This window comes from Xiphophorus couchianus, chromosome 12, assembly GCF_001444195.1.
Source record: "Xiphophorus couchianus chromosome 12, X_couchianus-1.0, whole genome shotgun sequence".
Classification (NCBI taxonomy): Eukaryota; Metazoa; Chordata; class Actinopteri; order Cyprinodontiformes; family Poeciliidae; genus Xiphophorus; species Xiphophorus couchianus.
In genome coordinates, this window is record NC_040239.1 from 15,800,243 (window position 1) to 15,812,416 (window position 12,174).

The window sequence follows — 12,174 nt, forward strand, 5'->3', positions numbered from 1 at the left end:
CACCTCAGAGGGAATTTTACTTTAAATTTTTAGTCACAGCTAAATAAAAGCTGAGCTGCATTGTTACAGCTAAAAGCAGATGGAGCTGCTTGCTATCACACTTGATTTTCAGAACTTTGACTTTAGTCCGACTTCCCTGCTCACAGAGCCAGTAGCCCAACAGCTTTCTACTGGGGCAGCTGGTTTCTCTGCTTATAGTAGAGAAACCATATCAACCAGATCACATATACTTAATCTTTGATACAACCTTCATCCTTTCTTTCTCTCCCCATCTCCTGTCTTATTACTGAATATTTAAATATATGTAAAATATAAGACCGAGGAAAAAAAACAACTTTATTCACCCACAACAAAATACATTTCTTTACTGAGCTCTGGACTTAACTTTTCTTAAAACATCCAACCAAACAAGAAGTCTCTGTAATCTTCTAAGCATTTATTCATAACTTAAAACAGTTTACATGCAGTTTGACCCTGCAGGGAGGTTGTCTGGTATCTCAAATGATATTCACAAAGACATTTAAGAAGCTACATCTGACTGACAAAGCTACTTATGACTTATTGACACACACTTGTATAACACACCTTGATCTAGCTTAATGTGGTGCAGTTTCTTATATTCTTCTTGAATATGTTTCCTGATTTACTGTGTGTAAAACTACCAAGCAATCTGAGTCCTGAGCTGGAAAATAACACTGCATGTTAGCAGAAAATGTTGTGAACAGTGAGGATTAGTGGTTAACTTCAAGTTGAAGTTTTAATATAGTTAATGGGACTTTTGAACATTTATTTGTGCACCGCCTGATAAATAACCGTGTAAATGTCACAGCAGCGAGGAGAACCCTACTGAGGCAACACTGTGTCAGCTTTGTATCTTACAAAGAAGAACCAGGGCATCACACGATGCTTCCTTACAGCTGAGACTAACATTGAAAAAAAAAATCCACATTAATTTGAGAAGCAATAAATCTATATATTCTATATATATTCCTTTATTGATCAGGTAAACCCCGTTGAGATCTAGATCTCATTTTCAAGAGGGACCTGGGCAAAAAATTTGCAATACATAACAACATAACAATCTAATGAAAACAGGGATACTTGTACAAAAACTAACCCCAAAAGTAAAAACATAGGGCTGGACATGGGTCAGAATGACTGAATATTTATAATTTTGTGGGGGAACCAGCAGCAGGCTGGTGACTACAAAAAGCCTAAGACTCCTGGGCAACTTGCTGAGACACATTTACTCACATTAGTTGCAGTGTATGTTTATATTGGACCCTGAATGGATAAGGTTAAGGTTAAGGTAATTTTATTTATATAGCAGATTTTCAGCAACAAGGCAATAGAAAGTGCTTTACAGGAATTAAAAGGAAATACAAACAAAATAACAAACCAAAGGAAAGAGCAAAAGAAGAAAAATAATCTATTGTTGATCTAAAGCATGTAAACTAGATATTCCTATGTAGGGTTGGTAGATAAGTATAAGTAAGTATAATCTGGTCTAATTCCTTTTCTGGTTTGGAAGAATAGGAGTCTAAAACGTAGTTGCTAAGGTAGTTTTTTCTGGATTGTAAGTTTGTTCTAATCCCTGTTCTGGGTTGCTAGATAAGTCTTAGTAAGTATTTTTTTGGACTTCCTATGTATGCTCTAAATCTGTAAAAGTAATGAGTAGTCCACAGTTTCTAAGTAATAATAAAAACTAAATGTTCCTGTTCTGGAAGATTTATTTCTGGATTCTAAATTCCTTCTAATTTCTTTTCTGGGTTGCAATAATAGGAGTATCTCTGCATAAAAATCTAAAAATTAATCTAATATTGGTCTAAATAGTGAGTACTCCACAGTTTCTAACAAAATAAAATAAAAAGAGGAAATGACACATTAGGGCACATGGCAACATTCAGACAAAACAAAGACATGAGTGAAGGCGGTGACATCACAGGGCCATGAAACCACGTTGCTCAGCCTCTCAGCAAAGTCCGATAAGATGTTGTTATCAAGGAATGATGTCCTTGGGAGCGCTCATCTCCACAGCTGCATGGATAACAGGAGGGGATGAGATGGGAAGGAGCATTATGTTTACATATCTTCAAAGAGATTGGAAATGTGCAGCCCTTCCAAGGCAACACAGGAAAAGCCAATTCAGATACAGAATGTCTTAGGTTGGGTAGATTATAAATTTCAATCTTCCCTAAAGTCTCTCCGATACATCTCAGTTCCCAATTATCCAAATTAGTTTGGTCGTTCCTCTGAGCCGAAACTAGCAACTTCTGCAAGATTGATTCCATTCCGTAGTGAGTTTTAGAGTCCTCAGCTGGGCTGCGAGTCTCAGCAAGACTCGCATCCAACTTGTGTCTCTGTCCACACCAACAGTCTGAGTGTTCGCTAGTTCGGCCAAGTCCATCACAAATTTGTCGATAAGCCAGGTATCCGCAAGCTCCAAACAGTAGAAATCCTGTTATCATGAATAAATCCATGGTGTATCCCGCTGGGTGTGTCCAAGAGGGCTCTCCTGTGCCCAGTCTTCTCGTCGAGAAAATTTGATCAATTGCATAAGATAAAAATCCACAGAAGAAATTTGTATTCCTTAAAAAATAAACCTAAACCGTTAATGCTAATGTTTTTCTTAGGAAAAAAGAGGAAATAGGAAAAACCAACATATTTTATTAGTTATGACTGTTGTTATGTACAATTTAGTTTCTGTTACCATGGAGCTGCCATCACCATTTACGTCCAGCTTGGTGTTATCACAGGAAACAAGTCTGACAGACGAGTGAATCCCACCGTCTCTCTACTGTCACACTAACTAGTCACAACCTGAAAATTTAAAATGAAGGCCCAGACTTATAGGGATCACATGTAAGCAAAAAACGTAAAAATACAAACATGACAGGAAACATGTCGAAGAAACCTCTGAATTTTAAAGACAAAAATTACACTTTTAGTCATCATCTTTCAATAAATAGAAAGATATTACCCTGCTTCAACCATAAAATGTGCTAATAATCTTAGTTAAGATCACAGAGAAAAATCATTTGACTTAATTACATTGATGTATCGGTTAAGGCACTTAAACAAGAAACATATTCACAAACATAATCATAAGCAAAATCTACCACTTTAAAATAAGACAGCCCTCACAAATAATTCTTTAATTGTGTCATTAATTAGGTTGTTAAAGCTTCATAAATAATAATAATAAGCTATTATAAATGAGACTTCTCATAGACTCATAGAATAATTATTTAGCAAGGCACTTTCCACCTTTATTGTCTGTCATTTTTAAAAATAATACACAATAATTCTCTATTAATTACTTCCTGTTCAATGCACTCATCTACTGCTGGCCACCACAATAAACTTTTTCCCCATCACTTTTTTAAAAATCTTCAGAGCTACTAATAACTTGCAGTGTGTACCAGTAATGGTTATTGCTTTACAAGACTGAATATTTAAATTAAGCCCTTAACATCCCATTTTTTTGTCTCCCAGTCTGTTTCTTCTTTTATTTGTTTCATGTGATTTTCTAATAAAAAATGCTCTCATCAGGATCCATCGATTTGTATTACCAAAAAACTATAAACATTATGCCTTTCATCTTAACTACATTTACTTTAGGACTGATGAAGGGAGAAAAAAATAAAATTGGTCAATAACAAATGAGACTTCCTACTAGAGAATTGTGAGCGGAGGTTGATTAGCTAAAATATTTAGCTAAAATATTTAGCTAATCAAATTGTTAGTAAACACACAAGTCCAAATGCGTTTTTGTTTATCAAGTATTATCTACAGTCAGCCAGATTGTCTAGACTTCCGGCCTTATAGAAAGACAGACTGCTGTCAAAACAGAAAATGTCACAAGGAAAAGAAAAGATAAACAGATGTTAGCAAGTCATGTCGGCTTGATTACATCGGCTGATCATTTGTATTCATAAGCTGATCATAAGCTTGGCGCTCTCCGTCTTTCCCATTCGGTCCACTTGATGACAAAACGACAAAAAACCAGACTGGATAAAGTTAAACGGTTTACTTCAGAAACAAAAACGGTACAAATGTTACTTTTCCACAAAATAATAAAAAGTAAAAAATTTCTGAAGAAATTTAACCGGGGCCTGCCAAAGTGTGCCCGTCGGTTTGGGCCCGGCGTTGTCATGCTAGAAATTAGCATCAATGCTAAAGAACGCTGCAACGTAATCAATAGCATGTGGAGAATCACAGGAACGTTAAGTAAGGTGGACGTGCACCATTCAGTATGATTAAAAATTTTGTCAAGGCTTTTATTTTGGAATTTTTGTTAAACTTCATTTCAAAGGGCCAAACTAATCCCATGTGTAATAGTCATTGGGTTAAATTAGTTATATAATGCTCAAAACACAAGTAGTTGATGTAAAAATATTAAAGGCTTTTATTTTGAAATTTTTGTTAAGCTTCATTTCAAAGCGCCAATCTAATCCTATGTGTATCAGTGCTTTGGATAAAAAAGTCACATAATGCCCAAAAGAGCAAATACCTGATCTAAAATTTGTCAAGGCTTTTAATTTGAAATTTTCAGTATGCTTCATTTGAAAGGGCCAAACTAATACCATGTATAACAGTCATTGGATAAAATCAGTTATATAATGCTCAAAAGAGCAATGTCATGTAAAAATTGTCAAGGCTTTTATTTTTAAATTTTTGTTAAGCTTCATTTCGAAGCGCCAATCTAATCCTATGTGTATCAGTGCTTTGGATAAAAAAGTCACATAATGCCCAAAAGAGCAAATACCTGATCTAAAAACTTGTCAAGGCTTTTAATTTGAAATTTTCAGTATGCTTCATTTCAAAGGGCAACCTAATCCCATGTATAACAGTCATTGGATAAAATCAGTTATATAATGCTCAAAAGAGCAATAATCTCATGTAAAAATTGTCAAGGCTTTTATTTTGAATTTTTTTGTTGAGCTTCATTTCAAAGGTCCAAACTAATCCCATGTATAACAGTCATTGGGTTAAATCAGTTATATAATGGTCAACAGAGCAATTACCTGATTTAAAAATATTCAAGGCTTTTATTTTTGAAATTATTATTATGCCTCATTTTAAAGTTCCGAACTAATCCCATGTGTAACAGTTACTGAGTTAAATCAGTTATATACAGCCCATAGCAGCAAGTAGTTCTAAAGGCCAGTTCAGTCAACCTCTGTTTCAACTGAGTGTTCCACTATAGTTATAACTACAGTGATGCGTATTTGTAGTCCTAACCAGCAGCCAATAGCCTCTTGAGTTCCGTTGCTATGGTAAATAATCGTCTCAGCAAAGTGTGAACTGTTAGTGAGAGAGGCTGGGGCAGACAAATCTCTGTTTGAGCCAGCCAGTTTTACCCAAAAAAAGCATTGGAAACAACTCCTTTCCATTCGGGAACCGTAATACATATTCGAAAAGCGTTTGAAGCGTATGAGAGGGCTATGTGTCTTCTGCGATAGTCCCGAGATTCATATCTCTACCTTACTCAGAGCAATAACAGTGATGAGAGAAAGAAATGTTTTGCACAGATCTGAAATTCTAGTCAAATACATGGGAGAGAGCCTGAGACAGCCTCAGAAAATCCTTTCACATTACTTTGCTCTGAGGCACCGTGAAAGAAAACCGTACGGTCTAGATAAATTTCAAAAACATTTTACTGGAGCAGACATGCGTATCAATGTCAGGACCGATTTTGATACCAATCGTGCGATATTTGTGGGCGTGAGGGCGATTTCAAAATTATTTTGGGGTGAAAAATTCTCTTCATTTCTCACTCTAGCAGAGGGGCAATCAGTCAGAGACACTCTAATTTTAGGAAAAATGAAAAACTTTGAGTCACTTAGAGATAAATTGTGGACAAACCGTAATTGGTATCGACGAGCCGTCTTCACTTTCGAAGAGATCACGGACATATCTACAAAATTAAATTTGAATGGCATTTCTACGTGAATTCGTGACGACACAGAAAATCCTCAAAAATAGGGTATTTGAAGGATTTTTCCCATTGACTTATAATGGGGGTTTTTTCGTAGTTTTTTGCGAATTATGTCGCCATGTTAACCCCGAATCCCACCAAAAGTAATAGCTCCAATGGCGTGAATTTTCTGCATGTTTTGATACCTCATTTGTAGGTGTGCACACAGCGGTATGAGCCGCATTAACGGTTACGGATGAAAAATAAAGAATTGGGAGAATAGCAATAGGTTCCTGCCATTGCTTTGCATGGCAGGCCCCAATAAGAGAGTCTAAAGAGAGAGGTCAACAAACTATGTGGCTCCACTCCAACTGCCCAACTATTGTTCCCTAGCCACACCCTAAAATTTAACTGCAATTAGAGATACAAATTTAAAAGAAGGCTTTAGTATAATCCAATGTAACAAATTTGTATGCATTGGAGATTTAACTAGTAATCATTTTTATCCAAATAAACAAATTATCATAAGAAATATAAATTTAATTTATCCTAAAGGTCTGAATGAACAAAACTGAATTTAGGCTTCTACACACTGGTTACAGGATGAATTGCTACCTCTGAACCACAGTGGCCTCAAAGTATTCATAAACTCCCCTGCCCCCCTCCACCGTCTTCATCCCCCACAGATAAAAATTTACTATCCAACCATAAATATGTTCCAGTAGATCATCTTGTTCCAAGTAATCTCTTAAGACCAGAAAACATTTCACCTTCTGATTCAGCCAGAGCTTTCTGTCTGAGATGTTTCTCCAAGCAGAAGACAGGAATGGGATCTTTGTACACATCAAATTTGTTGGCAAATAGGTGGTGGTTCTCCAGCAGCCATTTTACATCCCCAGCTCCGTATACACAAATTGTCCGTATGTGGCTGCCCTCACACGGAGGATACACTGCTGAATGCTGTGATCCCTCATGCGACTCCCATTTCACTAGTCGTGCAATGGCATTCATGTCCGTTTGATCGTACTTAGTGTGGGGTCTCGTCGAGCCAGGCACACCGGGGACTCGTTGAATGGTCGCCCACATGGCCTCATCAGGACTGTAGGTGTCTTTGAACCACTCGATAAGAGCTTGTACCCGAGTGTCGTTCAAACCACTCTGGACGTAACCCCGAGTTACCACGATATAGGCATTTCCTGACTTAATAGGGAAGTTGAAGGGAGGCGGACTCTTCGACTCTCCTGTCGACTGAAAATGCAGAGTAAATAAAAATTAATAAAGTATTGATAATTAGGTCTCAACACAAGCTACAAATGCTTTCCAAATGTACCTTGATTATCCCATTAACAACATGGTGAACTGTTGATACCCTCCCCTTCTTAACTTGAGACATATCTTCGGACTCCATGCTGTTGCTGCCTTTCAGCGAGCGCAGTATTCTTACCATTTCCAAATTGGTTTTTAGAGGGAAGTCTTGTCCACACAGGTTGATGAAGTATTTCCACTCTGCACTGTATTCATAAAGGTCAGCCATGCAGTTGAGGTCAGCTTGGACACGAGTCCACCCAGCATAGACCACGGTCTCAGCCTTTCTGGCCATGTAGACATTGGGGAAACAGGAAGCGATGCTGCTAATGGCATCTATTACAGAGGGCTGGGATTTTTTGTCCACATGAATACAATAAATGTTCTGAGGTGCATAGATGGCTCGTAGCAGTCGCTCAAAGTTCTGCACCTAAAATATGACGAAAAAAAAAATTACGTTTTTTTTCTTTCTACAGGAGTGAAACATTGATCTGTGAGGAAATGCATGTTCAGTTTTCTAGCAGTTTTAAACCCTTGAAAGAGAAACATCACAAAATCTCTCAGTCACTTTTTCCAGAACAAGCAAGTGCCTGCTTACATTTTCTTTATTTATTTTAATAACATCACAATATGTGTCTTCTCTGCATTGTTGTGCCATTGACTCAAATACTGTTTCATTTCATGTGATGGGGAAAAATGATAGGAAAGGGATTCGGATGAGGCTCATTTGTCAGATCAAAAGTACCTTCTTAAAATCACAACCTTTAAGCAGGTATTAAATATAGTATTCAGTAAGCTCACATTTTAGAAATAAAAATGTTTGTTTCTTTTGACCTGATGTAGTATTTAAATGTTTTGCCTTTATTAGCAATGAGTAGAAAGTCAACAATAACAGAAATGAGAACTTGAAACCATAAGCCCACAAGCTTAATCTATGTAAGGTCTATAATATAGATGTATATGTGATATATAATTAAATGTAATGTTAGAATGCACTTACTTTGTGATGAACAACTATAGAATAAGCCAGAGGAAAGTCTTCTTCTTCTTTGCTAAGGGAAAATGTTATATATTTCCTCTTTGACTTGAATTTCCTGTAACAATGTTGAAAGTCATTATGTGTCACTGAAATGATTGATTTTCTAAAAGAAATAAAAATCTTTGCAGCAATATCCAAAGCCCTTAAACGTTTCACATGTTGTTGCGATGCAACCACAAACCAGCATATTGAGGTTTTATGTAACAGAGCAATACAAAGTGCTGCATAACTGTGAAGTAGAAGGAAAATGTTTTCTCATTTATTTCCTCAGAAATGACGTTTATGCGTAGATGGCTCATAGGAGTGGCTCAGTTACCAATGAATAAAATCCAATACAATCACTTGTCTTCAGAAGTTATTTTATTAGCAAACAGAGTTTGTCTGTGTCATTTTTTGCTCATCTATAAATTAATCTGTCCTTTAATGGTCTTAGGGGATTTGAATACAAGTGTATTCATAATCTCAATTCTACTCAATGTTTTTCTGTCATAAAATCGCAACAAAATGTGAAAAAGTCCTGGGTTATGAATAGTTCTGCGAGGCTCTGTAGTTTAAAGCAACACACCCACAGTCTTTGGTTTCATTAATGTAATACTCATCAGGGATCTGAATATTTTTCTGGAACTCTTTTGTGTTGGTTAATAGTTTGGCTTCCTGCAGCGCCTCTGTGTTTCCCTCCTGGATTGCTGAGCAGTTGCACACCCCCTCTGGGCCGAAGTCATAATCCCTGTACTCCAATGAGCGATTACTGTGGATTAGGTGAGTAGACAAGGGTGACTCCAGCTGAAGGGCCAGGAACAGCGTCCACAGTGATCCCAGTGCAAAGGTGAGTTTCAGTAACAGCTGGTGCCAGCTTTGTTTGCAGAATGGCATGGTTTCAAGACGGCCTCAGGATAGTGAGTTCTATAAAGAAGCCAGCAGTCATTTGCACAAGATTTTATAGTTCCTTCCAGTCAGAGATTAATTTTTATATGCATTTGAATGTATCATCTTTTTGAGAATGTTGAGTAAAACTTTTGTCCTTTACCAAGAACGAGGGGGATTTTCCACAGTGTTTGAAACAGTTGCAGAGTTGAATATAGATTTGTAAATCCCTGTTCCTGGAAATAAAAATCATTGTTTAGACTCGTGCGTAATGTTGACATATACTAAAATGTAGACATTTCCTTTATTTGAGTGCTGAGCTTTAGAGAGACCAAAAAGGAGAAAGAGAACAAGAGTGAGATGTGGTTTCACAAGGAGAGAAGTTTACAGTCATAAGTTCTCTCATGTTATTGATGCACAAGTTAGAACATTTTCACAAAAAAGCCAAATAATTGCATTGATAGCTCTAGTGTAATGTACACAGATTATTCACTGTTCTCTCTGATTGCTCCATTTTTAAACAATACAATCTTGATTAAAGTTTCACAAGTCACAAACATGGTTTTAAATATTCTGCTATTAGAGCAGAATAAATCAGTCCAGGTTTGAAGAGTCTAAGTGTTGTAGTTTTTAAACTAGAGTCGATTAAAGATGCCAAAACTAGTGAAAAAAGGAATCGCCCTTTAGCCATTTCCAGACTCGGAAGCTAGAATTGGAAACCAACTTTCAGCTCAGAGATCAGCTATCCTCCTCCTCACCACAATGGCAGCGTTCCTCCCACCATGCATTTTCTTGAAGTCTCAGAAAAATCACAATCAGGCTATAAAACAATAGCTCAGCTCTCTCTTCTTCTTTTGTCTCAGAAAAACAACTCGCGTTAGGTCGCGGAATAATGTAGCACAAGCACGTGGCGCCTGGATGCGGGGCGCTACATCCCCCCACCGCCAGGAGGCGGCACCTGCTACAGAGCCGAGCCGAGCCGGGCTGCTGATGTAGAGCGATGGAAAAGGGGCAAAACTTACTCCATAAATTACAAAATGACTGAAAAGTTTTTTTTTTAGTATTTCCATCATCAACTGAAAGACATATGTCAAAAAAGACCTTCCAATTTCATAACTGTGAGGGCGTCCACCCCCAGTCCGTCCCCCCTTTTCCCGTGTTCCCACCAACTTGCAACAGATAGTTGCACCCTTGGATGCGGGCACAGAAAGAAAAAAAGCTGTAGGAAATTTTGATGGGGATTTTCCCTGTCAGGCCAAAGTTGGTGGGCACTTGTCCACACAGTCCTTCAGAAAGTTACGCCCATGATGGTTGTTACTATTGGCTTCAGTGTTGGGTAGGACCTTGTTACACTTAGTTATATTTATTTGAGAAAGGTTTTATGGGGGGAAATGCTTTTAGGAGTAGTTTTATTACTAAATATTATGAAATATCGCTTCTTTTACTTGCGTAAAATTTCTGAATACTCCACCACTTTGAGTAATATTAAATAAAAAACAAGCTTGTCTTAACCAGAACATTTACTAACAAACGGTTTTATTAGAGTTTCATAAGTTTTATATTGAAAGAAATGTATTTGGAAAATATTTTGTCTGCTTTTGTTACTTTTGTATTATTTTTTTATCACATTATTTTATTGTTACTTGGGACATTTTTATAAAAAGCTATCATTAGTTTTGTAATTATGTAATTTATGTGTATTATTGTTATTTCCTTCTTTATTAACGAACCAGAGTCACGTCGATGTAGCACACTTCCATCTCACTCACGGTGCAACTAAAGATACGCAAAGATGCTGCTACGCACACCGGGAAATATTTGCCACTCGCGTCTTTTTCTTCTTTCAGTTTTTTTAAGAGCTAACCCAAAAACTCTAGTTTATTCAACTCTTGGAGGTCTGGCAAAATTAACAAAAAGTTAAAAGTTTACCTTTCACAAACTCACACGTTTAGATTCAAGATCTAAAACTCGCTAAATCTACTTGACTTAAAGAGAAGATAGGCTCACATAACACTCACATAAACACTGACTTGAATGAATCTAATAACCCTCTTGATGCAATGCTTCAGGATTATGAGGATGTTTTTCAAGGATTAGGTGCTGTACCCTGCACATACAAGATTCAGCTGAGAGAGGGCGCTCAACCTGTTGTGCATGCTACACGACGCATTCCAGCACCACTGCGAGAGGAGTTGAAAAATGAGTTGGACAGAATGACCAGGTTGGGAGTCATTCAGAAAGTGGAAGAGCCCACCGATTGGGTTAATTCCATAGTGATTACCAAGAAGAAGAATGGAGAATTGAGAATATGCATGGATCCAAAAGATCTAAATGAGAACATCAGGAGAGAACATTATCAAATACCCACTCGAGAGGAAATAATCAGTGAGATGGCTGGAGCAAGATATTTCACCAAGTTGGATGCAGCACAAGGGTTCTGGCAAGTAAAGCTGGATGAAAGCAGTACCAAGTATTGTACCTTTAACACACCTTTTGGAAGATACTGTTTTCTAAGACTTCCTTTTGGAATAAAATCGGCACCAGAAATATTCCACAGAGCGATGGAGCGGATCATAGAAGGCTTGGAAGGAGTGAGAGTCTACATTGATGACATCATTATCTGGGGATCAACAGCTCAAGAACACAATGACAGATTGAGACGCGTCATGGAGAGCATACAGAAAAATGGACTGAAGCTCAATAAAAATAAATGTGAGTTTGGCGTCAAAGAAATTATGTTTCTCGGAGACAAACTATCTGCCCAAGGTGTTCAACCAGATGAAGATAAAATAAAGGCTATCTTGAAAATGCCACCGCCTGTCGACAAAACGGGTGTCCTACGCATCATGGGGATGATTAATTTTATAGGAAAATTCATTCCCAATTTGAGTGCAAAGATGACAAACATTCGCAGACTCCTGTACAACGATACTCAATTCCAGTGGACAGAAGTTCATGAACAAGAGTGGAAGGAATTAAAAAAATATCTGACTACGGAACCGGTGCTCATCTTCTACGATCTAACTAAAAAAATAAAACTATCTAC

General features: G+C 37.4%; 1 pseudogene; it reads right to left on the reverse strand.

The window, feature by feature from the left end:
• Positions 1–6,266: 6,266 nt before the first annotated feature.
• LOC114155067 (beta-1,3-galactosyl-O-glycosyl-glycoprotein beta-1,6-N-acetylglucosaminyltransferase-like) lies at positions 6,267–9,189 on the reverse strand (annotated as a pseudogene).
• Positions 9,190–12,174: the final 2,985 nt, after the last annotated feature.